Raw genomic sequence first — 5,560 nt, 5'->3', positions numbered from 1 at the left:
AATGCGTCAAACCTATGACCCCTTTTGACCCATTCGAACAAATAAAATTGGTCCCCGAGGGTCCTAGGACCCCTAGGGACACATATTGTCATGAAATGCATCGAAAGGGGTCATAGGTTTCGACCCATTCAAATGAATAAAATAGGTTGGACACATGTTTTCATGAAATGTATCAAAAGGGGTCATAGATTATCTTATGATCTCTTTCGATCCATTCAAATGAATGAAATAGGTCCCTAAGGTTCCTAAGACCCCTACAGACACATGTTGTCATGAAATGTGTTGAAAGGGGTCATAGCTCCCCTTTCAATCCATTCAAACAAATGAATATGTCCCTCACTATCCCAGGATGCCTACAAACACAAGTTGTCATAAAATTCTTTGAAAGGGATCATAAGTTATTTTATGACCCCTTTCGACCCATTCAAATGAATGAATAGGACCCCTAGGGACACATGTCATGAAATACGTCGAAAGGGGTCACAGGATAACTTATGACCCCTTTCAACCCATATAAACGAATGAAATAGGACATGTTGTCATGAAATGCATCAAAAGGGGTCATATGATAACCTATGATCCCTTTTGACCTATTTGAATGAATGAAATAGGTCCCTAGGGGTCCTAGGACCCCTATTTACACATGTTGTCATGAAATGCATCAAAAGGGGTCATAGGTTATCATACGACCCCTTTCAACCCATTTGAATGAATCAAATAGGTTCCTAGGGGTACTACTCCTAGAGACACATGTTATCATGAAATGTGTCGAAAGGGGTCATATGATAACCTATGACCCCTTTCAACCCATTTGAATGAATGAAACAGGTCCTTAGGGATCCTAGGACCCCTAGGGACACATGTTGTCATGAAATGCGAGGTTATCCTATGACCACTTTCGACCCATTCAAACAAATGAAATAGGTCCCTAGGGGTCCTAGGAGCCCTAGGGACACATGTTGTTGTGAAATGCATCACCTATGACCCCTTTCAACCCACTCGAATAAATGAAATAGTTCCCTTGCGGTCCTGGGATCCCTAGAGACACATGTTGTCATGAAATGCATCGAAAGCTTTTGACTCATTCAAACAAATTAAATAGTTTCCTAAGGGTCACAGGACCCCTAGGGACACATGTTGTCATGAAATGCACCAAAAGGGGTCATAGGTCCCCTATCGACCCATTTGAACAAATGAAATAGGTCCCTAGGTGTCCTAGTACCCCTAGGGACACATGTTATCATGAAATATATTGAAAGGGGTCATAGGTTATCTTATGATCCCTTTTGACACATTCGAACAAATGAAATAGGTCTCAAGGGCTCTTAGGATGCCTAGGGACACATGTTGTCATGAAATGTGCCGAAAGGTATCATAGGTTATCCTATGACCCCTTGCGACCCATTCAAACAAATGAGAGAGGTCTCTAGGGGTCCTAGGACCCCTAGTGACACATGTTGTCATGAAATGCACCGAAAGGGCTCATAGGATAACGATTGACCCCTTTCAAACCATTAGAATGAATGAAATAGGTCCCTAGGGGTCTTAGGACCCTACGAACACATGTTGTCATGAAATATGTCGAAAGGGATCATAGGTTATCCTATGACCCCTTTCGACCCATTTGATAGTAATTTAGATTGAATAATCAATACAAGATTACTATTTAACAAATATTGAAGATAAATCACTAAGATTCAATAAATGAGGTTGTCAATCAAAGTAAATTCAAGATTTAATCTAAGGAACAAAGTAAACAAGATAGGGATGATATAACCAAAAAGTTAAATGAGCACATAAGTCTTTGTATTGAGTTTGATGTTGTTCGCCACAAATACATGTGTTGCTAGTTTATACATATAACACAGTTAAGTTTAAGCAAGAGGATCCAAGTTTTATTGATGCAAGCAATGTCTCATGATATATAATCTCCAAATTCAGCCTTTATATAGACAACAAATTCATTAAAAATTGAAAGGGTATGACCCTTTGTTTACAAAATTCCAAACCAATCAACTCATTAACATTTTATGCATATTAGACAAATTTGAAAAATAAAGATTCATTTTTGTTAAATATGATGATGAATCCTTATACTTCAAGAATTTATTCTCCTCGATCAATCGTATAGTAATAGTTAAGTCTCGACCATATATTCGATATGCTTGCTCATCTTTGTCACTCCTAAGTCATTATCCATTGCTACAGCTAGGGCCTGCTCCTTCAAAAATTTTCTCATCCAGTTCTTCCTGTTAGAAATCTACTCTATAGCTCTCTATGATAAAAATATGTTTTCCTTCGATCGTTGTATCTTAATCTTGCAAATAATGAAATGTTTTTGATTTTGTTCCTATCACTATAGTAATGATGATACCACTATCACTCATCGCTAAACTAAAAAGCCTTCATTTGTGATCTTTGATACACCTCCTTGTTATTAGGTATGGTGATATCAAACTTCAGTCTTTGATGTTGGCACTGAATTTTTGCTATAACATATAGCGATATCCCACAGCTCATCACTAATTGATATATCTCCATTGCAAAAAATGAGATCAATGATCACATTCAACTTATCATCTCAACTTATAATGATGCCCACTTAATAATATAACGATCCATCACTATATCCTATAGTGATCACAGAGCCTTATCACTCATCGTTATATTAGTTTTGTGCTCTCACCACTCAACGATAGATCATGATTGTTGTAACATACATCGATATATGAAGACCTATTGCTTATTGCTATGCTTAAATTGTATCTCCTCCACACACCGATGACATGTATTACTATATAGTATAGCGATCATTCAACTCTATCACTCATCACCATATCAACGATGGGCATCCTTCGCATAGCAATCAACCTGATCACTATATGTTATGGTGATGTCATACCCATCTTCATGCTGCCCAAACTGCAATCACTATAAGGTACTCTGATATTTGATCCCTCATCGCTATAGCTATAGCGATATTCTAAAAAATGAGGATATCTTTCAGATTTCAAATAGGATCAATGTCAAGATAAATCAATAGATATTGCCATATGATGAGTAAGTCCTAGAAGTGCATTTTGAGACATGTGCTCTTGATGTATATGGAAATGAACCAATAAGATCAACTAAAATTGAATAAATATTAATTGGAAAAATATTTGCAAAATATTGAGTTACACCAGGTCCCTAGAGGTCCTAAGACCCCCAGGGACATATATTGTCATGAAATGCATCAATAGGGGTCATAGGTTATGCTATGATCCCTTTCGACCCATTCAAACGAATGAAATAGGACATGTTGTCATGAAATGTTTCGAAAGGGGTCAAAGGTTATCTTATAACCCCTTTTGACCCATTCCAACTAATGAAATAGGTCCCTAGGGGTCCTAGCACCCCTAGGGACACATGTTGTCATGAGATGCGTCGAAAGGGGTCATAGGATAACCTATGACCCCTTTTGACCCATTTGATTATATTATATATAATAATAATACATTACTATATCATATAATAATAATAGTATATATTACTAGATTATATAATAATAATAATCATATATATTACTAAATTATATTTAACAATAATAATCATATATATTATTCTGTTATATTTAATAATAATAATCATATATTGCTACATTATATTTCATAATAATAATAATCATATATATTGCTATATTATATTTAATATTAATAATAGTAATTATTAATAATATAAAAATAAATACTAATAGATGATAATATACAATTTAGTTGTTGATTGAAACACTTTCCAAATTTTGATTTCCCTCCAAAATTTGGCTGATTATTTTGGGTACTCAATATCTAATAGGGTATCCGATCTAATACTTGATATGGAATCGGGTACCTGATGTACTAGCATAATTTTTCCAAAATATTCTGTGTCACTACAGACCCAACAATCACATTGTTTTGGGCCATTTTCATGGGTTTGGAGAAAAAATATTGTTTGGGACCCATATGATCGGAAAGGTTGCTATAAGATTTGATTAGGTGTCCAGTATTGTTGTATGAATGGGGAGCAGTAGTCGTCAAAAGGTTAAACACAAAAGAAAGGTATCAAATGAAGACATTGCAACATATAGGGAAAGGGACAAGGTAAATCACTGAAGGAAGAGACAAGGTATGTTAAATGTGAATCAAGTGGACGATGTATTGATCAAATGTGAAATCATAGAGTAAGAAAATGAATATGTTCAATTGGGGAATGAAAATGTATCAATTGATAATGATAATGATGGGATTTAAAATTTGGAGAATGAAAATTTACCAGTTCATAATGTAAATGCCATGATTGACCATGTCAGAAATGAAAATGAACAGGAACATTACATTGACATGAAAGTTCTAGAACACCAAAACAAATAATTGAAATTGATGAAACAATTATTACCAATTTGGAAGGAAAAAAATCACAAAGAATGATTTAGTTATGGGCTTTGAGACTATATAAGATGTTTTTTGGAAACAAGATAGTGGTGGAGAAATACCAACTTTTTATGCACTTATTAAAGATGCAAAAGATGAGACCTATGCTTTCCAAATTGAAGATTCGTATCCATAAAAAAATGGAAAGAAATTTCATAAATGTGAAGAATCTTTTCAGTGCTCTCAATAATATTGGGAACAATAGGAGGGAGAAGGATAAGAGAGCTGCTCGAAGAGTTATTATAACCTCTTTGGTAAGTCATCGTTTGATAAAGAGTAGATATATGAGACAAACTTGTATTGACTTGAACCTAAATTGTACTACTTTGAGAAGAGCACTTAGCAGGTGAGAGAGAATTGAAAAACCTCTTCAAAATGAAATATGGACTTTTGGTGGGAGACTTCCACTTTTTGATAAGAGGCTATCCAATGATGTGAAGCAAGAAATTAGACAGTTTTGGCACTCTAGCTCAAGAGTATCACCCAATGCTAAAGATGTGTTGAAGTTGAGAATTGGCATTAGAGACCACATGCCACATCCTAAACATTAATTGGAGGTAAGTCAAACAATGTTGTTCAAATAATTTAGAGAGAGTCATCTAAGATCACATATATCACAAAGGGCTTTTGAATCCTTGAAGCCATTTTATTGTGTGCCACTTAAAATTTGAAATACATGTTGTTGCAAATATCATGTGGATTTTTCTATGCACCATGAACTATTACGCTCCATCCATTCTACTTTGCATAGTAAAGAAATGTTGGAGAATTGTGGTGCTAGTGGGCTTCCAAAATCATCAAGAGACTTGCTAGATCAATTTTTATGTCCTAGATTTGATGGTTGTATCATTATAGAAATGCTTGCTTAAATGAGAAGTGTTCAAAATGTGGTGGCTTATTTAAGTTTGACACATGTTTCTATGAGGGGTGCAACCAAGATCTTGGGAGGAAAATAGTAAAAAAATGGTATATGAAATGGTGAAATACACATTGAAGGGTGGAGGTGAGGGCTCGAGATGTGAATTGGTTGCAAAAGAAATTAGTGTGGCTAGTTTTATTTCAGATTTCAAAACAAATATTTTCGACAAGTATGCACGGCATAGTCATAG

The sequence above is a fragment of the Cupressus sempervirens genome, chromosome 6 (genome assembly GCF_028749045.1).
Source record: "Cupressus sempervirens isolate cs-2001-9-10 chromosome 6, ASM2874904v1, whole genome shotgun sequence".
NCBI lineage: Eukaryota > Viridiplantae > Streptophyta > Pinopsida > Cupressales > Cupressaceae > Cupressus > Cupressus sempervirens.
The sequence above is the reverse complement of the archived record's forward strand: the minus strand, read 5'-3'. Positions refer to the sequence as shown.